Source organism: Mesocricetus auratus, unplaced genomic scaffold (genome assembly GCF_017639785.1).
Source record: "Mesocricetus auratus isolate SY011 unplaced genomic scaffold, BCM_Maur_2.0 Super-Scaffold_100029, whole genome shotgun sequence".
NCBI classification, from domain to species: Eukaryota; Metazoa; Chordata; class Mammalia; order Rodentia; family Cricetidae; genus Mesocricetus; species Mesocricetus auratus.
The window spans coordinates 14,587,942-14,610,580 of NW_024429210.1; the positions used below are offsets into that span (position 1 = coordinate 14,587,942).

The 22,639-nt window shown below is 40.5% G+C and overlaps 1 long non-coding RNA gene across 1 annotated transcript; it reads left to right on the plus strand.

The window, feature by feature from the left end:
• The first annotated feature begins 1,628 nt into the window (after nucleotides 1-1,628).
• On the plus strand, nucleotides 1,629-22,629 carry LOC106021161. The gene is made up of 4 exons (XR_001196503.2): nucleotides 1,629-1,780; nucleotides 18,955-19,017; nucleotides 21,009-21,074; nucleotides 22,532-22,629. It is a non-coding gene; the product is annotated as an uncharacterized LOC106021161 (long non-coding RNA).
• Nucleotides 22,630-22,639: the final 10 nt, after the last annotated feature.

A 22,639-nucleotide genomic window follows, 5' to 3' on the forward strand; every position in this document is an offset into this window, starting at 1 on the left:
CACATAAGAATATAGAGGTGATTTTTACTGCATTTGGTGGTTTTCTTTTTCTTTTTTTTTTTTTTTGGTCCTATTTTGTGCTTTTGTTTGTTTTGTTTGTATAACCTCTCAAATCCAGCCATAGCTGTTCCCTTCACAATCAATCTTGTTTCCCCACTACTCATATATATCTTCAATTCTCTTTTTGTACAATAAATCTCATGAGCTGTGGAGGGTGGGGTATGGCAGGGAAACACTATTCGATTATAACATTTTATGGGTTGTCATAGCTCTAATGACATTAGCCACCTAACTGCAAGGAAAAACCTTTGTGATGTCACATAACGGGTTGCCACAGGCTTGACAAACCTTTGTGAAATAAACAAGAGAAAGACACTGAAAACACAGCCCATCTCTGTCCCCACCCCCTGAGTGCCCAGCACTACCCATGGCCATTCCTGTCCTGCTTATTAGCCCCTGAAGGGCATTTTAAATATAAAATATAGATAAAGTCTTCCCAAATCAGAAAGGTCTCCAAGTCTCCAATTTAATTGGAATGGAAAATGCTAACTAATTGGCATCAAAATTTGATTTGTGGAAGAAACCTCCTTTTTGTTGGAAACACAACAGTGTGTCTGGGAATACAAGCCCAGTCCTTCAAAAATCATCTGTGTGTGCCGCCAAGGAATCAATTAAAGTTGATCTGGCATATCTGCGTTTGACAAATATAAAGAAATCTCTGATTAGGCAGAGGGAAAAAACTCACCCCCTCTCTTGCTCCCTCTCTTCCTCTCTCTTTCCTCTGCCTCTTCCTTTCTTCTCCGCATTTCCCTTTAAAGGCAGTAGGTGTCAGAGGGGGTGGGTAGTGATATGCAAAACACGGCCTCCATAACCAAAGTAGCCTGCAAAATTAGGTGTCAGCATGCAAAGCTTATTGATGTATGAATGCGGAGAATGAAAGGCGGCAGCAGACAGCCGGGGCTAAAGGTGAGGCGGACACAGCTAGAGCAGCTGTAGATCCACGTCAAGGTGCCGCCACGCGAGCTCCGGCTTTTTCTGGAGGGCCACAGCCTAACAAGGTAAGCCTGGCCGGGAAATGATGGAACAATACAATACAGGCGCACACAGTGTGAATACCAAATAAACTGACATGGTGTCTCTCCACCCCCCCCCCCGCCTCCCACCCTTCCACCCCCTTCAAAGTATGCCTGTGTATTCATTAATAAATTCATATTCCGAGTTTTCAATAAAAGAAGAAAATGCAGTGTAAACTGGAGTTACTTAGTGACACCCAGCTCATTGCTTTTTATTGTTGCTTGCAGCTACGAAGCCTTCACAGTGCACTAGTAGAATTTATTACTGTCTGTCTCTGTGGCAAGTTGGCGAAGTGCGCCTTTTGAAGAAAATTGACCCACACTTCATGAATATGATGAAAAATGCCAATAACACTACAAAGACGAAGCTCTTGACATTATTCTGCAAGGAGCTAAAAGACAGTAATGAAAGTATTGCAATTACAAATCATTACCTCCTTTCTGGCCAATCGTGGCTCTCTCTCTCTCTCTCTCTCTCTCTCTCTCTCTCTCTCTCTCTCTCTCTCTCTGTCTCTCTCTCTCTCTCTCTCTCTCTCTCTCTCTCTCTCTCTCTCTCTCTCTCTCTCTCTCCCTTTCTCTCTCTCTCTGATACTCTGGATTGCCCCTGGTGCTAGCATGATGGGGCACTGAAGGTTCAGTTGGATTCTCGAAGAAAAGAAAGGCAGCGAGGCGGCGAGGCAAAGACCTGAAGTGTGGGAAGGGGATAGGTGAGCTCCTGGAGAAAGGGTGGAGGTGTTGATGGTGGTGGTGGTGGCTGCAGTGGTGACAGTGGTGACGGTTGTGGTGGTGTTGACGGTAGAAGTTCTTAAAGCCAGGGGTCAGAAGGTTATGACCTTGTTGTGGCCTCTACCATCTGAAAACTGGAACTATGAACACCCTGTCTACTTCTTTGCTGGACTATTCTCTCCGGGCTGGAAACCCTTTAGTTTGGCTTAAGGAGGAGTCACATTAATCTTTTTTCTTTAATTATTTGTTATAAATTCAGTTCAAATATTAAATACTTACTGAAACAATATATTCATATGTTTTCCCCCACAAGGCACCCACCTCTATAATAGAAAGAGGCAACACCAGAGGAGTAATGGAAAAGACATTGTGGGGCGGACCTACCATCCTGGTCCTTTAGAAACTGAAGCTTCAGGGGGTCAGGAGTAGCCAGTCTGTGTTGCATGGTAAGACCCTACCTCAACAATCTAGTGAAGCCCCCCAAATTAGCAAAACTAAGAGAGAAAGAGCCTAAGTGTAGGCTCTAACTTTTGACTTCCACGTACTTTGATGACAGGGGTACTCTACTATTTTAACAGATCTGTGGCATGCGCCTTCTGTTGTGCTGTGATACAGGCACAGTGAGCACCTGAATAGATCATTTTTCCTGACTTATGAACATCCCTATTATTTTTTGTTGCTTAATTGCCATGTGTGTATATAATGAATCTATTTTTATTGTTTAATTGCAGTGTGTGTATATAATGAATCTTAGTCATTTCATCCCCGATCCTCTTACTCACCCCCTTCCCTCTCCCACCTGCTCACTTCCCAATAGGTCTCTGCTAGGTTCTAGTCTTCTTTTTGTACGTAGCTTATTGTGTTTAATTAGTTACATGACTAAATGTAGGCTGGAGGTCATTTAAGAGTAAATCAAGATATCTGTGGCTATAACACTGAAGAAAAGGACACTCACTCTCCCCAGGAAGGTTAGTCCCAGTAGTCCTTCAGGAGGGGTGGTGACTCGTGAGCTCCTCCCTCACCCACGGTGAGGTGCAGCTGTGGTTATCTGTACAAGACTTGCATCTGATTGGGCCCTTCAACCCCTATTCTTTAAAAAGAACTGACACTTAGCTTACCTAGAAAAATGGCATGCTTCTCTCATGAAGGAGGCTGCTAGATATCCAGGAAGTTTGTAAAGAATGTTTGAAGGCATACATAGAATCGTGGAAGAGTTTTTGAAAAGACACAGCAACACTTGAAGAAGTTGCCCTGAGGCTGGGGTTGACACATACTGTGGCATGTACATCTGCTGTTGTGTGTGTGTCTTTGGGTCCACATAGTAAATGTATATTTACAATGTTCATGAACATTAGACCAAACCTCTTCTTTTCTATTATTGTTTAATTCCTTGGCATATGAGTTGGGAGGCAATAAACTAGGCTGTTCTAAAATGTTAGTGGTTAAGCATTCTAGAAATAAATTCCTTATTCATAAAATAATCTTGCATTGGTAATGCTGAGTTTTAGAAAGCTTTCAGTCATGTAAAATTAAAAGTGCAGTCTTATGACATCATCTCTTAAGGGTTTGGGGTCCTTTTTATAAGCCAGTAGACAGGAAAAGTAAGGTTTCCAATGACCCAGGATAGAATTGCTAAGATTCTGTTGATAAGACTCCTAGTTCCCCTTTGGTGATGGAAGAGGGAGTTGACACTGGGCACCAGCTTCCTGGGGAAAACCTTTCTGTCTGGGAGAGTGCCTCTAGCAGTACTGGGAGCTTCAAGCCTGATGTTCAGCTAGTCAGAGCTTCTCTTACTCTCCATGACAGAGAAAAAAACCCTTAGTCATGTTGTCAGGTCATTCTTCCTGCAGCTGGGCAACAAAGTCCAGTCCTGGGCGGAAACAGTGATGCACTTATGTGAGGGGCCACAGTGAGTGGACGGCAGACTACAGGTTTTATCATAGAAAGAATGAAATAGCAGCATGAGAGTCTTTGGACTGAGCCCAAGTCATGCTCAAGCCCTGGTCTCATGCAGGGTAAAGGCCAAAACGAGGGAAGTGTCCTTATAACACTGACAGAGCTAATTATGAGAAGGCTTCCTCCCTAGGCCTGGCCCTGGTTGGAGGTGCTACTGATCTTGTGGGAGGTAGCCACTGCATCAAACCCTGTCTGCTCTGCTTGTATTTGAAGGATCATGAGCCCTTCATATCCACAAGGTTTCTGATTTGGGTAGAGTAGGGTGTTTCAGCTTGTGTGTATCCATTGTGCCAGATCTGTTCTCCTGCTCTTTGCCTAGCCAATGTTTGTACTGATGGCAAACAGAGGGATAAGGAATGTATGCTCATTGGGCATGAATCTGACCACTCCTACATGCGGCAGAAACAACATTAAAAGACCTTCAACAAGGGTGCTGGAATCATGGACTCATTCTGATGTCAAACAATCACTTCTACCCTTGTTCTTAGGCTTTCTGTCAGCTAAACATTTGTGTGAACAGTGTCATTTAGACACGGTGGAGCCTGCACGGCGATGCTCCCTGGGTTTCTTAGCTCTACTTGCTTCTTCAGCTTCCATTTGCTGTAGCCTTCTCATTGGGGTTTTCAAAGGCTGACAAAGCTTGTCAGAAGTCCAAACTAGTTACATTGTATTCGAAGGAGTAGGGGGTGAGTTTCAGCTCAGGAAGGGGCCTGTTTTATTGTGTTACAAGTGCCATATTTCTTGGTGGAAATAAATACCAGATTGTTGAAAGAATGTAGCAACTTGTCAGCAGTTTTGGGTCTAGGTAAATTAGTAGTTAAGGGTTTTTTTCCTGCTTAGAATTGCCCCCGAGAGGCTGGCCTCAGGAGCTCAGCCACCCGGCTCTACTGCCTTGTTACTTGGGCAAAGGAATTTGAGTGGGATTGTATACATAGATTCTAATATCTTGGACCATTTCCTTGCTGTCAGGACTGCAGTCTCCACTCCCCTTTTGCATTTGCTCTACACTGGATGACCATGAGGCCTTGGCTAATGCCTTTTAATATCTAAGCCTTGTACATCTAGTGCTTGGTTAATAACAGGGAAAGAGCTCTGGTGGCTCACCTTGACCTCAAGAGGAAAAAACATCCTTTTAATAATCTGGGAGTTTATTTGGATCGAAGGCATACTGCATGTTACACAATCTTCTTGGAGAGCATGCAGGTCATGAAGTGGCACCCTTGTCTTTTATGAAGTCAGCAAAGACGTATAGGGGCCAGGCTCACTGCTTCTCTGAGAGCCTTCAAATCCATCTTTAATATGTAACCCACTAGCAGAGCAGAAGCCCTTGGTGAGTTTAATGGGCTTTTCTCTTAGAACTTTTCTAAATGTCTAACCTTTGTTGCAATTAAAGTTAAAGGTACATTTTCTGAATGTTCTCAGAAGTGAATGCCCACCTATTTTCTAGGTTCAACCTACAGTCTCCAGTACCTTATAACTATTAACTTTCGTCCTAATACTAAATTGGGAACAACTTAAGGGCAGAGGGAAAGCATGGACCAGTAGTGGACAGTGATGTTTTAAGATGAGTTGTGTGAACAGTCCCTGGGCCACTGGAAGTTCTCAGTCAAGGGCAGTTGTGGCCTGAGGGACAGTACACAATATCCAGAGATATTCTTTTGCTGATATGGGAAGGAGGCATGGGAGCTATTGGTATCTAGTAGGCTGAGGCCAGAGATGATGCTAGCATGTTGCAGTTGCAAGACTGGCCCCCAAACAGGGTAAGAAGACATCTGTGGTACCAAGGCTGAGGAACACTGCTCCTGTGTGCCACAAGACAAGCATTCAAAACACCTGCAAGATTTCTGTTGCCCTGAAGGACCCATTCAGTAATTGTTATTTAGACACTTTATATGCTGAAATTCAACCAAGGTACCACCTGGAAGACTCCTGCATTTTCTTTATTTGCATCCAATCTCCCCATTTTCTGTCTTGCCTTCATTGTCTATCCCCCTTGCAATTTCTCAATACCTACGGGGAAATGTTAGCATACTTCAAGAGAGAATGCATAGAGTCAAAAGTACAGCTCTTTGTAGTTACTCATTTAATCACAGCCACATCTTTTCTGGACCATTCCTTCTAAAGATAAATATGTTTATGCTGCAAGTGCCACCCTGCACAGCTTGGTAAGCCCTTTGGAGATGGCACTGAAGGTAAAGAAACACATTCACAGGATGTTTACTCTAATGATGCTCTCAGAAGCATTTGGGAGTTTTAAACATATGCTTCCAGCATCCCTTCCTATCTTTACATGGCTGCTAAATTGTAGAAAAGCTGTAAATAGAAATAATGGACCCAGTTTATTTTTAATTAGAAAGCTGCTGCTTATAGCTGCAATCGTGACACCACCAAGTATGCCTTCCTTTCATTTGGAAGGAAAGAATAGAGAATTCCTAGGGGTTTGAATCTGAGCCAGGTTCCCTGAGTCGGCTGGTCTCTGAACCCCTGCAAATCCAATGGCTTTCTGTGGCATGTGGCCATAGGCTGATTCTCCACACTACTTAGTAATGTCTTTAGATGAAGCACAAATGCCACTGTTTCTACCAAGTTAAGAATAAATATTTTAAGTTACTATTTTGTTTTCTCGTTTTTTTCTCCACATTTAATTGTTACCCTCCATCCCTCCATTTAGTAAAATAAAGAGTCCTATGTAAATTGTTTCTACTTGCAGATGTTCCTGTTAAGCACTTAGGCTTGGGATAGGAGCAGTGTTTTACTTACTATCTCACAAGTTAACTGTATTCTGGAAAACATACCTCTTATCCTTTGATTATATTTCTGGGGTTCTGGTTCTCTCTCACTCTCCGCTCAGTTGCAAGAGTGTTAAAAAATGAAGACAAGTCTAGTATCCAGCTATTTTAGGACCCTTCATGACTGTTACCTAATACTTTGAATTTCCTGGTAGTAGCCACATGAAGACCTACCTCTGCACTCAGTGTTCTCTCAAACACTGTAATATGTGGCATCCATCCTGCCTTGAAGGAGGTGGCCTTCTCTCCCTTCCTCTCTGATACTTGAATCCCCCCTCCTACAAAGTAAGTATTACTTATCTTGCAATAGGACTCTCAGCTGAATGACTAGTGAGCTATCAAAGAATTCTTACCGTTGTAGATAAATAAGTTGTAGCATGAATTTTAACCATCCCTGTTTGCTTTACAAATGTGGCTACTAGAAATCTTAAATATATCAAGATTGTAGCATCAATTACTTGGAAAATTTCATCACTTTATTTTAAAAGCATTAAGCCAGAATCAAGAACAGTCTGAGTAATAGAATCATTTCTAAAATGATCTGACATTAGGCTTGTTTTTATAACCATGTGCATCTCCCAGCAACAAACATGACAACAATCACAGAGCTACACTTCCATTCTAAATATAAGACATATCTCATATATAAATGATTGTGACTTGCCTTGTATTTCTTTGGAAAATGCTGTATGTGTGACCAGGTCCTGAAGAATGCGTTTGTGCCTACAGGTAAAGTCTTAACTAGGCTATGGCTACTTCCCCCTGTACTGTGCAACAGTTTCAAGTTCGAAGTTCCAAAGGTAGTAACCTCTGGGGTCACATAATCAATTACAGCACTAAGGGGTCTCTGGATAAATGTTGTTACCTCTCAGGACCTAGCATCATATATCAAGATTTTTTAAAATATGAGAATCTGCTGAGGAGTATCTTCTTAACTTCTTTCAAATTCTCTGAAGAACCCCCGACAAATACTTCCAATGTGCAGCTCCCGTGATCCCCAAGGCTGTAAAGTTGGAGGGTAACTGGTATTTATCTGCAGATCTGCAGACCTTAATGTCCTTGCTCTGATCCCAGTTGGAGTAGGCCTCTAAAGACAGTCCTGTCACTCCTGTTCCTTAACCCTTGATGACTTGCTGCTGATCTCAGCGTAAAGCACACAGGCTCTAGGATAACATTTAAGCTCCATTTTGTGGGAATACTTACTTAGCTACACATCATATACACTCCAGCCACAAATTCTACAACAGTCTCAGACTGTCGCTTCCATTCTCAAGGGACACACTTGTCTTCTTTTCAAAATTCTTTCCTTTCCTACCTTCATGAATCCAAATTCAATATTAAGCAATTATAATACAGTATATATAGAATTAATTTTTTAATTATTATTTATTTTTAAGTTTAAATTTAGATTAGAAACAAGGTTGCTTCACAAGTCAGTTCCAGGTTCCTCTCCCTTTCCCTACCCTCCTCCCGTGTCCTCCCCTCAACACCCCATTATCCCCTCATTTCCCTAGGGAGGGTGAGGCCCTCCATGGGGGTGTCCATAGTCTGTCATTTCATCCAGGGCAGGGCCTAGACCCTTCCCCAAGAGTTCAGGGTGAGAGTGCCTCTCACATTGTTGGATGGGAGATCAAAGTCCATGTGTATACTTGGCATGAGTACTGATCTACTGCCCAAGGCTCCATAGATTACCTAGGCCTCCTCACTGACACCCACATTCAGGGGGTCTTAATCACCATGCTGGATTCCCAGGTTGATGCCTAGGATTCAAGAGTTAACCTTTGTCAGGTCAGCTGTATCTCGGGGGTTAAACCAGCCCAGTCTTAATCCCTTTGGTCATCAATCCCCCTCTCTGTTACTGGCTTTCCTGAGTTCAGCTCACTGCTTAGCCTTTTCTTCCATCAGCCACTGAATGAAGTTTCTGTTTCCCAGACTCTCTGACCATGGGATTGTAGGCTGGCACTCCCCTGATCTATGTCTAAAATCTATATATGAGAGAGTACATGCCATGCTTCTCTTTTTGTGACTGGTTACCTCACTCAGGATGGTTTCTTCTGGTGTCATCCATTTGCCTGCAAATTTCAGCATTCCATTGTTTTTTTTTCTGCTGAATAGTACTCCATTGTGTAAATATACCACATTTTCTCTATCCACTCTTTGGTTGAGGGGCATCTAGGTTGCTTCCAAGTTCTGGCTATTACAAATAATTCTGCTATGAACATAGTGGAACAGACATCCTTGTTGTATGAATGGGCATCTTTTGGATATATGCCTAAGAATGGAGTTGCTGGGTCTTGTGTTAGGTTTATTCCCATTTTTCTGAGGAATCTCCATACTGATTTCCAAAGTGGTTGAACAAGTTGGCACTCCCACCATCAATGGAGGAGTGTTCCCCTTTCACCACATCCTCTCCAGCATAAATTGTCATTGGTGTTTTTGATTTTAGCCATTCTGACAGGTGTGATGGTATCTCAGAGTTGTTTTGATTTGCATTTCCCGGATGGCTAAGGATGTTGAGCACTTTCTCAAGTGCCTCTCAGCCATTTTTGACTCCTCTATTGAAAATTCTCTATTTAGTTCTGCATCCCACTTTTTAATTGGATCCTTTGGTGTTTTGGAGACTTGCTTCTTGAGTTCTTTGTAAATTTTGGAGATCAACCCTCTGTCAGATGTGGGATTAGTGAATATTTTTTCCCATTCTGTGGGCTGCCTTTTTGTCTTGCTGACTGTGTCCTTTGTCTTACAGAAGCTTCTCAGTTTCAGGAGGTCCCATTCATTAATTGTTGATCTCACTGTCTGTGCTAGTGGTGTTATGTTCAGGAAGCTGTCTCCTGTACCAATTCGTTCAAGGGTACCACCCACTTTCTCTTCTAGGAGGTTCAGTGTGGCTGGATTTATGTTGAGGTCTTTGATCCATTTGGACTTAAGTTTTGTGCATGGCAATAAACATGGATTGATCCGCATTCTTCTACATGCCAGCCTCCAGTTATGCCAGCACCATTTGTTGAAGATGCTTTCTTTATTCCATTGCATATTTTTAGCATCTTTGTCAAAGATCAGATGTTCATACATGTGTGGGTTAATATCAGGGTTTTCAATTTGATTCCGTTGGTCTACCTGTCTATTTTTGTGCCAATACCAAGCTGTTTCCAGGACTATAGCTCTGTAGTAGAGCTTGAGGTCAGGGATGGTGAGGCCTCCAGATGTTGCCTTGTTGAACAGGGTTCTTTTGGCTATCCTGGGTCTTTTGTTTTTCCATAAAAAATTGATTATTGTTCTTTCAAGGTCTGTGAAGAATTGTGCTGGGATTTTAATGGGGATTGCATTGAATCTGTAGATTGCTTTTGGCAGGATTGCCATTTTTACTGCATTGATCCTACCTATCCAAGAGCATGGGAGATCTTTCCATTTTTTTTACAGAATTAATATATAGAATAGTCCTCAAAGGTCAACAATAGAATGATATCAAATATAATTTAAATAAAAGCAAATGATAACAGAAAACTGAGGTAAAATAAGCTATGACCAGTGAAATAAGGATATTTCATCAGTTAAAACATTTTCTTTAAAATTTAATATTCTGTAGACTACTATAAATCCTGATTAAAGCCAGGCATGGTGGCACAAGCCTCTAATGCCAGTACTTGGGAGGCAGAGGCAGGTGGATCTCTGTAAGTTCAAGGACAACCTGATCTACAGAGGGAGTTCTAGGTCAGCCAGGATTACATAATGTGACCCCTGTCTCAAAAAATCACTACTGTTTGAAGATTAATAATTTATTCACAGTGTTCTTTCCCACAAATACTCAATAAATTCTAATGAAAACAAAGTATTTCTCTGTTGGTGCTGATAGACCAAATGGGTACTTTTATGTGGAAGCTGTAAGACATCAATTGTGTCAACTCTTTGAAAGACAATTTGTTGCTATCTTTTCAGAAACCAAAATGTGTGACTCAGAAGTCACATTTTTAGGAATCTGTTCTACATAAAAGTTAGAATAAATGTACAAAAATGCAGAATCAGGTCTTCATAGTGATACTTGAGGTTAGATTGAGTAAAATATGTATTAATACTGTCACATAGTCACCAAATAGTGAATCAAAGTCACCAATATGGACCACTTTGTGGAAAGACGTCATTTATTAGAAAACAATGCAGTATAATACATAGTTAAATGTTACCTTTTAAGATGGATTTCTGTGTATATATTGATATGTTCTATTGCTAGCACTATGTTATTGGGTACTTAAGTACTTACTGCATACTAAGGTCTTAAGTACTTTTCCTCATTTAGTTCTTGAACTGGTTCTAAAATACGGATGTATATTATTATGAAAATAGTAGGTAGATAATTTGGATACACATCTGGAGGTAGCTGACCTGAGCCTGGAAGCCAGTCAGACTCTAAGCTGGTTATCTTAAGTTCTGTGTGTGTTGTGAGGGTGGATGGTGTATTTATATGAGAGTAAGTGTAGACATGAAGTCTTAAGGATTGTCTGTTAACCCTTTAGAGGCTGGAATTAGTGGTAAAGAAAGGATTCACATGTTATTTAGATGGGATCATTTAGATGGGATGAGAGACTTTCTTACTTTGAGCTTTTCCATATTTCCTTCTTTGTATTATTAATTAAATTTATACAAGTATTTTATATTCTGACTGCAGTTTCCCTCTCTCCTCTCCTCCCCTTTTCTCTTCCCACCTCCCGCCTACCCCACCACTCCTCCTCTGTTTCTGTTCAGAGGGTCAGGCCTCCCATGGGTGTCAGCAAAGCATGGCAATCAAGTTGAGGTAGGGCTAAGCTCTTCCCCTTGTATTAAGGATGGGTAATGCCAGCCAGTATGAGGAATAGGTTCTCAGAAGCCAGTCAAAGCATTAGCGACAGGCCCTGCTCTCCCTACTAGGAGTCCCTCAAGTAGATAAAGCTACATACCTGTCACACATATGTAGAGTGCCTAAGTCAGTCCTATACAGGCTCCCTGTCTGTCTGTCCAGAGTCTGTGAGTTTCTATGAGCCCAGGCTAGTTGTTTCTGTGCATTCCATTGTGATGACCTTGACTTCCTTGACTCATTCAGTATTTTTTCCTTCTCTTCAGCAGGATTCCAAGTGCTTGGTTGCGGATCTCTGCATCTGTTTCCATCAATCATTGGATGAAGGCTCTCTGATGACAATTGAAGTAGTTTCTAGTCTGATTACAGGAGATGTCTAGCTCAGGCTGCATGTACACTGTTGCTAGGAATCTTGGTGCAATCCTTATAGACTCATGGGAGTTTCCCTTGCACCAGGTTTCACCTGATCCTAAAATGCTACCCCCTGCATCAAGATGTCTCTTTTATTACTGTCTCCTTCCACCCGCTCCCTCAACTCAATCCCTCATGTTCCCATCTGCACTGTCCCCCAGTCATCCCAGTAGATCTCTTCTATTTCTCCTTTCCAGGTAAATCCATGTGTCCCCATCTCCCTTTGCACACTCTTTGTTGCCTAGTCTCTCTGGGCCTTAGAATTGCAGTATGTTTATCCTTTTTTTTTTTTTTTACAACTAATACCCACTTATGAGTGAGTACATATCATGTTTGTAATTCTGGGTCTGGGTTATCTCACTCAGATTGATCTTTCTAGTTCTATCCATTGGTCTTCAATTTTTGCAACGTCATTTTTTCAACAGCTGAGTAATACTCCATTATGTAAATGTACCAAGTTTTTGTTATCCATTCTTTGGTTGCGGGACATCTAGTTTGTATTAATGCTCTGGCTATTACAAATAACACTGGCTATTACAAATACCTATGAACACAGTTGAGCAAGAACTTCAAGTCTTTGAAGAAAGAAATTAGAGAAGATATCAGAAGATGGAAAGATCTTCCACGCTCATGGATCATTGTAGTTGGATTTTTCTTTGGGCTATCAGCTCACAAACAATGACACAGAGACTTATTATTAATTAATTATGAAACTGAGCCTTCACTTAGCCTTGTCCCACTAGCTCTTATAACTCAATTTAACCCATTTTTTAAAAATCTGCATTCTGTCACATGGCTTATTACCTCAGCTCTCTGTACAGCCCATGCTGCTTCCTCCACATCTGGCTGGTGACTCTGCCTTCTTCTCCAAGTTTTCTGACTGCCCAGAATCCCACCTATACCTCCTGCCTAGCTATTGGCTGTTCAGCTTTTTATTACACCAATCACAGCAATACATTTTCACACAGTACACAAATATCCCACATTTCCTCCTTTTTGTCTTAGTAAAAAGGGAAGGTTTTAACTTATCAGGCTGGGCGGTGGTGGCACACGCCTTTAATCCCAGCGCTTGGGAGGCAGAGGTAGGTGGATCTCTGTGAGTTCGAGGCTGGGCTGGACCGATAGCCTCCAAAACAATACAGAGAAACCCTGTCTCATAAAACCAAAAAAAAAAAAAAAAAAAAAAAGAACGATTATCAGGTAAGAATTCAGTGTCTAGTTTATTTGTGTTTGGCATGTTTGGAGAATATACTCTATTATATATCTTATCTTGATGAATTTAAATTTTTATAGCTAAACCACTTTCTATCATAACTTGTATTGCATCCTAAAGCTATCTTTTTAGACCTCAAGACATTCTTATTAGGTAAACAATTTAAGTTTTTATGTTTCTCAACCTTATACACTTTATAATGATTTTGTGAGATTCTTTTCTGAATTTTGTAACAATGAAAATGGTAACTATAACTATCTGATATTCAACCCCATCAGAAACTCAAGAAGGATATAATATTACCCAAGTAAACAACAAGTATAAAACAAGCAACTCCCAAAACTATAGAAATGACAGTGACATCTGGCTGACTGGACAGACACCCCAAATTTTGTCTACAGCGTTGGGACATTCATCTTTGGCCTATGGGCCTAGAATAACTAACAGACTTTTCTACAAAGCAGGAATTTTGAAGGACTGTCTTACTTTGTCTTGGCAAAATTCAGCAATTGCATTCTTTTGTGTCCTGCTTGTTCAGTTTGTACAGCATACTGTCGGCAGTTGAGGAAAGGGCAGTTTCTTTCCCAGATGACTAGTTTTACCACATTGAAAGCAAACTCCATATGGAGGTTCTTCACTGCCCACTATCCACTTTTGAAGTAAATTGGTGCTGCCAGGAGCAGACTTGTCTCACTGTCATGAAAGGCCTTATGTTATTAAAACAATTTTAATGCCATATTCTGTAGGTCTCTGAAGTGTTTGAAGACTATCTATTTAAAATATATCTGCTTGACCTTGAAAACATACCTAACATGACTATAAGGTTGGTTTTTATAGATGACTAACTCCTAACCTGTACCTTTATTATCCTAAATAGCTTTTAGGGATTAAAACTTTACATTTTTAAATGAGCTGAATAGGTATAATGCCTTAAACAAGAATAGACACACACACACACATGTATATATATATATATATATACATATATATATTAGGAACATAAATTTGTATCAATATACCAAAACCATACAAATATACTAATGTAAAATATTTGAGACTGGTGTTTGTTCAAAAGTAGAATCAACAATCCACCCCTTTTTATCCCATCATTTCTATACTATATCTCCCCTTTTTCCTTTAGAAAGAGATACCTGAATTTAATTTCCTTTGTTCAGCTTATTTTCTGACCATGACCAAAAACAACTTATAAACAACCTCCCAAATGATGACAATCATTCATAACCTACCTAATGATGAAAACCACCCACATCACCTATTGAGAATGTGGATGCCATGTTCTCCAGACTGCTTCCTGTTGTCTGGGGGTGATGGAATCTTTAGGGGATGCTGAAAATATTTGGGTAATGATCAAGTCCTGGAAGAGCTAGATGTATTTTGTTTGTTTGTTTAGTTTCTTTGTGATGAGAAAGTGTAGAGCTTATTTGAAATCTTGGCTGGATAGTCTGTGAGGCTGGACCATGTCAGTTAGCAGCTTTGAAGTTGTTCTGGATGTAGATTTTTGAGCAAACTGCAACAGAGGCATTATGAGAGGCTGGATCAACTGAATACTTGTCTTTATTGGTTTTTGGTCCTTTTTTTTCCTGTAAACATATAAACTTTGAAAGGCAACATATATCTGCACTAACACAAGTATGGAATGTGTACAAATTTGCTAAAGATGAATTTTTTAATTTTATGTTTGAGCTAGTAAAATATATCTGTCAATTTTATAAGTCCATTTGGACTGGATAGCCAAATTCCTATCCATACTATATGAAAGGATTCTGTAGCTGATAAAATTTATCATGTCTCATCTAGTCTCAGAGCTGTTCCCATAGCAGAGGGATCAGTATATGCATCACCTGACCTGTAGTCTTTTTTGCTTTCTTTTTCATGTCTGTAGCCAAGATTCTCAGGAGTTCTCTACCAATCAAATCTAATCTTCATTAATTTTGAAGATAACCATAACTTTTTGTTTCCTATGGAAACAAAGGCACAAACTCTCCCCCAACACAACATATTTTTTGACTTCCATTCTGAAGTGAAGACATTATTAAAATATATATGTTGGTTAAATTTAGCAGTTTTAATAATCCAATGTCTTTCATTTGTCATTGCTTTGGCTTTAGCATTTAGAAAATTCAAAGTCAACAAAGTATCCATACAGGATCCAGATGCCTTGTGTATTTTCCATTCTTATGTGGCTTATTATTTTTATATTACTTTACTCTTTCTTTGAAAACTTTACTATTGTTTTATTTATTTAATCCCTAAGCACATTTTTAAACATAAAGCACACTGTATCCTTTTAGGGGTTATATCAGCCTGGACCTGGATTTATTTTTATTTGTATTTTTTGCACATCTTCAGCTTCCTCTGCCCATGTAAACCAAATCTTAAGAATCTGCTTAGCATATGGTGTACTGGCTCTGACCCCCTCAGTTCTATGAGAGCCTAGGCTCATGATGGTAGGTACTGGATCCAGAGCCCCATTTATCTGCTCCAGCTCTGGGAATGTGCTGTGTTTTCCTGAAGCAGGAATTTGTAACCACTGCCCGTTGCTCAAGTAGTTGACTGTGCAGCAGGGCCTCTGTATGACAAGCCTACTCGAGAGAACACTTTCTCAGGCCCTAACTGGATACTCAAGCCCCACATTGGGCACCATATGAAGTAGGATATTCCTTGGTCTGCCAGCTCACAGATAGCACATTGAGGCTTATTATTCATTGTGAAAGTTCAGCCTTAGGCTAGGCTTGTGCCACTAGATTTTACTACTTAAATTAATCCATCTATTTTAATATAAATTCTATCATGTGGCTTATTATCTCATCTCTCTATATTACCCATGCTGCTTCCTCCACATCTGGCCAGTGGCTCTGCCATTTTCTTCTCAGAGATCTCTATCTGCCTGGAATTCCCACCTTCTGCCTAGTTATTGGCCATTCAGCTTTTTATTAAACCAACCACAACAATGCATTTTTACACAGTATACAAATATTCCACAATAGAAAAACAGGTAACATAGCAAAAATGGCCATTTTACCAAAAGCAATCTACAGATTCAATGTAATCCCCATCAAAATTCCAACACAACTCTTTATAGACCTTAAAAGAAAAATACTCAACTTCATATGAAGAAACAAAAATTCCAAGATAGCTAAAACATAATTGTACAATAAAGGAACTTCTGCAGATATCATCATTCCTGATTTCAAGCTCAACTGCAGAACTTTAGTAATAAAAACTGCCAGGTAGTGACATAAAAACAGACAGGTGGATCAATGGAATTGAACTGAAGACACTGACATAAATCCATACACTTATGAACAAAGAAGCTATATTATACAATAGGAAAAAGAAAGCATCTTCAACAAATCATGCTGTCATAACTGGATATCAGTATGTAGAAGAATGAAAATAGATCCATATATACCACCCATACAAAACTCAAGTCCAAGTAGACCAAAGACTCAACATGAACATGAATCCACTTACACTGAACCTGATAGAAGAGAAAATGGGAAACAGATTTGATTGCATTGACACAGAAGACACTTTCCTGAATAGAACACTAGTAGCATGGATACTGACATCAACAGTAAATGGGACTGCATGAAACTGAAAATCTTCTGTAAGGCAAAGGACACTGTCAATAAGACAAAACAGCAACCTACAGACTGAGAAAAAAATCTTCATCAACCCCACATATGACAGATCATCAAAATACATAAAAACTCTAGAAACTAGACATCAGCAAAGTAAACCATCCAATTAAAAAATGTGTTTCTCTATATTTTCTTTTGATAATGGTTTTCTGTTCATACAATGATAGACTATAGGATTAGAACATGTGATGCTATTTTGAAGACTTAAGACCCTCTTTGGTCTTGATGAAGCCTTTCTACGTCCTAGTATGAATCTACAGTCATCTGATCGATCTTCCCTCATTGACTGGGTCTTACTTGTGCCTTAGTTTGCTCTAGCTTTGATGACATCTTTCTCCAGAATTACTGAAAGTCCCTGAAGGCAGGAGTGGGGTGTAATAGGCATCCAACTCGTGTCTTACTGGATTTATAGTAAGAGTGATGAAGTAAGAGATGCTGAGGCTGAACTTGTTACCTTAAGCTTGCCTTCACCTCTGTTTGATTAGCACACTGTTCTCATGGGTGGACCCCTGACACCTCTCTGGGACATCGTACATTATATCTAGTTTTATTTCAGGAAGAAGCAGAAACACATGGCAAGTTCTATTTAATTTTCTTGGAACAAAAAATTAGAGAAAATTACAGAAAGTGAATTACTTGAAAAATTATCAGTCCCATGTGAAGATAATTTGAACTGGGAGAATCATTAATAAGTAAATTCCTCTCCTTTGGCTTTCTTCGAAGATGAAATAATACCTAATAAAGTGAGAGTGTGTTGAAAGCCTTTACTACCTTCCACTCAGTAAACAATCAGAAAATATATCTCTCTTAGTTTAGGGTTTATATTTTTTGTGAGGAGACACCATGATGTTGGCAATTTTTACAAAGGAAAACATTTAACTGGGACTGGCTTACAGTTTCAGAGGTTTAGTCTATTATCCTCATGGTGGTGTGCAGGCATACACAATACTAGAGAATGAACTTTACATCATAATCCTCAGGGAATAGGAAGTGACACTGGGCATAGCTTGAGCATAGGAAACCCCAAAGCCCACCCCCATAGTGACACTCTTTGCTACCATGGCTTGAGTCTTTGTGGGATCAATCCAAAAGAAGAAAATAGAGCTAGGCATGTAGATGATGGATAGAATCCTTGCTTTCAAACATTTGTATATTCTCCAATGTTGGCCAAGTATCATTGGAAGCTAATTTGAATGGGCTTGTTCCTCACATTTGGGAACAAGAAATCCATAGTACATGCCAGTCATTTGAGAAAGAATACTGATAGATAAGTTAGAAAAAGAGGAGGAGCAATTAGAGAAGGAGAAACAGAAGAAGTTAGAAGACAGTGATTGCTGTGTGGGTGATGGCCACTTCATTGATAGCCCATCAGTAGAGGTGTTTAAGTGTTCTCTGAGGAGGCGCAGAGATCAGAGCAGCCTGTGCACTGACATCCTCTCCCTCGCTCACCCAAATCTGTAACATTTTATAAGGCAAATTTTCCTGAATGTCCCAGAAATTCTTGAAGGAAGGAATCATCCAAAGAGGGAACAGGAAATTTCTAGACTGTTTGTTTCCAGGTAGATTGGCATTAAATCACTTGAAATAGTCATTTGGAGCTCCCTATAGCTTTAAAGAATCATTATAATAGTGTCTTAACAGACTAAGACATAGTTCTAGGTCTTGGTTTTGTTGAAAATCATCTCTTGGAGTTTGCTCAGAACTTAATCACAAATATAGACTTATAATTTATAAGGATTAACATGTGTTTTGAACATATATTATATTTCTGTTCCTGGTACTAGAAAATGTATGAAGTATTTTCTTAAAAATAAAAATCCTTGATTTCAACTGATTTAAGAGTTACCCAGTATTTCTTTACAAGGTAATCATCTCACTTAATTGCTTGTATGCTGATGACTCACTATTGAAATACTCAACTGCTAGGTATGAACTAGGGAGTCAATAGGTTCTGACACTGCTTTGAGGACACTGGTGGAAGGGATTAATATTCTACTATGTGGCCTTCACTCTGAGACCATGAGAATTCAGAAAACTAGGCTACAGAAAGTCATGGAGACCATAGCATTCTCTCCCAGGGAATCCTGTCTGAGTGGTCTCAGTGTGCATTTGTTTATTTATTTACTACACAGTTACAAAACAGTGTATTACATTCAAGTGCATGTTGATGGTGTTGGTGGCTCAGGAGGAAGGGCAGTTTTAGAGTAGGACTGCATGAGTGGGCAGGTGAAGTATCAACTAGAATTTGTAGTTGGATCTATGGAGATATCTTACTCATTCTTCCATATTATAGATGCAGAAACTGGGTCAGCAAGACAGAAAAAAACCTGAGTCCTTTACCAGGAACCGGGAAGCGGTAAGTTCTGGCCAGGCATCAAGATTCCCTCCTGCTTTTATTTCTACATCTAGGGAATGGAGCACTGAGCTTTTGGAGCAGGGATGGAAGCTCAGGCTTTTTGGGATAGATGTATGAGCATGGTCCATTTTAAAAGTTTGAAGAGGACTGTTCCTGATAAACCTCAAATTACTGCTGAGAATGGACAGCTAAAGCAGAAGGAAAGCAGGAGAAAGCAGAAAGGAACAGGCAAATGTTCATTGTGCAGACTCTCTTCTAAACTCCATGGGCTCTGTTCTGTAATCAGCACATCAGTCCTACCAATAGAGTAGGCATTGGCTCATTTTACACAAGAACAACCAAGCTTGGAAAGGATGTGAATCTTGCCTAAGCTTACACATCTAGTAAATTGTAGGACGAAGACTCCAACTTCTGTTTACAAAGTTTCTATTAGGTTTCTGATCTTTTAGCTGTGTTGGCTCTAAAGATAAGAGTACTCTGGGTACATGTTGACTACTTACCTTTTCTCTGTCGAGGACTGTAGGATGCTAGTCTGCCCTGCCTGGCTCCTTGCCACTTGATTTCATTTTGTGTGTGGTGGCAGGTTAGGAATTTACATGTGGTATTCGCCTCTCTCTTACACTCTGAATATTAGTTCCATTTCATAGGACAAGGGAGTGGGGCTGGGAAGTTCGACTAAGTGAACTCAGGCTACCTCTCTCATAAAGCACAGAGTGGGTCTCCATCCAGAGACTTTCAGTTCCAAGTCTGTTTTACTGGGCTCCGGGTGTAGCTCTGGGGTAGGAAGCTCTCATAGCATGTGCAAGACTCTGGGTTCAATCTCTGGTGTAGGAGAACACCCCCAAGCCCAAGTTGCTTTTCTTATATGTAAGTTTCTGAGCCATTGAAAAGAAAAATTCCTTGCAGGCAACTGAAGGGCAGCTGTAGCAGGTCTACCATTTCCAGGTTGGGATGGAGTCCAGAACCTGAGAATTTTATCAGCTTTGTTTTTCTGTCTGCACCTGAAGTCCTTCCCCTATACTTTGTTCTGGAGCCAGCTTTTAGGGGCGGAGCCTGACCAGTTTTCCAAGAACAAGATGCCAGGCTCCAGATGTCCTGTTATAAACTCCACTTTGCAGAGATGTCCGGGCCCCGCAATCTGTCTGCATAATATCCTTTCTCTGTAGAGAAAGACATTAGAAAAAGGATGACTTTCTAAGGCGAGGGACAGGACAGGCACCTCCGTTATCGTATGATAACCATCTGTTTAAGGAGTTAGCACTACTAATTGGTCTCTCACCTTCAATGTAAAAAATGCACTTCTAACTTGAGGTCATTGTATAGTTCTCACATCAAAATATTCATTAAACAAAACCCTAAGTTGTGATGTAGACCACACTTTAATTTTTTTCCTTCCATTTTTTCTTCTTCTTTTCTCTCCCCTTCTTTCTATTTTCTTTCTTTTTTTATGTCATGGAAATTGAAATGACTGCCAGGAAGGCACAGAGAAAGCTTGTGTGACAGATGGAAGAATTTCTGAGGCCAGGGAAGTCTGTAATTTATATTTCTTAGGGCCAGTACAAAGCACTCTCCAAAGAGCCCAGGCTGCCATGCTTTGGGAGGCTGGCCACTGAGCTGCTAAATGTGGAATGTCTGATAGCTTCGGGATTTCAGGGTGTGATGATCAGACAAAATCCTTGTCTTCATGAAACTTACAATTTTCTAGGTTTTTACCTCTCTCAAAGGTGAGTTCTAAAATGAAGGCTGAAGTCATGAAGAGGCAGAGTAAGGAATATTTAGGGTGATTTAAGAGCAGATTTTAAAGACGTGTCCATCCCCCTTTCCCCAACAAACATAAAAAAACTATACTACCTGCTTGTTGCAATGTCAGAAATATCACCATTTGGGATGGATTGCTAGTGACTTACGAATGTGGAATTTAGGGACATGCTCTTACTATCTTGGGAACATTTTCAGTGAGCACCTTAACATGTGGTTGTTTTTCTTCTCAGCATAGACATCTGAGGACAAAGCTCTGGGCACTGGAGATCATATAGGTGAATGAGCAACCTGGGAAGGTATGATGGTAAAAGAGAACGTGGCAATGTACAGTGTCACTGGATGCTCTTGGGCATCTTCACAAAACCTTGTAGTAGCATATTGTAAAGAGTTGTCTTCACCTCACAGCCCAGAATGGGAGAGATGTAGACATGCAATTAAGATACTGTTTGCTTCTGCTATTAGCCGAGTCTTCAAGGACTCCGTGGTATTCACCTTGACCCCCTGTTCATCTATTGAGGGAACTAGGCTCTTGGTTGCTATGGCTGGCCAATAACCCTGGTAATGGACACTGGGGAGAAAAAGAGCCACGAGTTGAGTGGATATTCATTTGCTACTTGGTTTTTTTTTTCAGTTTTAAGTTGTTGAGCCACCTAGGAACATGTGTGTGTGTGTGTGTGTGTGTGTGTGTTCCTTCCTACAAATTACTAAGGTGATGAGTAAAACTCAGCCCACTCCAGGATCCTTCTATTTCTCCAAATATCTTGATGACAACAATGTAATTAGTTCCTAGCCTTTGATCCTGCTGTCACTGCTACATGGAATGCCCCCCAGGACTGTCCATATTTAGCATAACCCTCCTGCTGTCTATAAAGTACTTCCTCCCTCATGACCTGCATAGTCTGCTCTTTTGACCTCTGACTGCTCTTACTATTTTCTTGCACTCATTTCTTTCCTGTTCTGCAGTGTTAGACACCTAGTTCTCAGACATTTGTTCTCTTAACTAAGCTGTGCACACTTTATGGAAAGAGATGGGGCCACACACATGTCTAGCATTTAATGAGTTGCATATATTTGTCGTGTTTCCTAATTCAATTGAATCATTTTATCTGCAGTTTCATTCCATTGCTAACTGGCTAGCCTTTAAGTTGGGGTAAACTGTGCCAAAGGATAGAAGAAAAAAACCTTACAGTTGATCAAGTCATTGGTGGGACACTGACACTAGAAATCCTAAATTCCACATGGGGCTTGGAAGGAACACATGCTCTGAATACACAATTGTTCATCCCTGTGAGCCAGAGGATGACCAAAGGGTGATTTAGAGGAAAGGAGGCACAAATTAAAGATGGAGGAATCTGGAGACTGTACCTGAGGCTGCAGCTATGAGGACAGTTTTATCACTGGGCTTTTCCTGGGCTAGGGTTTGGTAGTATCAGACCAGAAAAGTTATTCAGCTTATTCTTTATGAACTCATAGAAAGAAGTAACTGGGGTCAGAAAGGAGAGAATGTTCTAGAACTGGACATGTAGCTGTGGGCATAAGAAAATGAGTAAGAAACCTCAGACCCAGAGCCTAGAAACTATGGTATATCCTGGGTGTTAAAAACACGCAGTGTCGGTCAGCGTGCAGAATACCCAGTTCATGGGAACTTGCTTCCTTTCCCTATCCTGAGAAGAGAAGGCCCCCACAAAGGGCAGGGAATGTCACAAGTTGGGTGCTGGGGAAATGGGGCTGAGACAGTTTGTTTGCTCAACAGATAATTTGCCTCCCTAATCTTCTGGTGCTGAGGCTACAGACCACCCATCTCGGAGGGCGATTATGTCTTCAACAAAGGCAAGATCAGGCTCTGAAGAGAAAAAGGCAA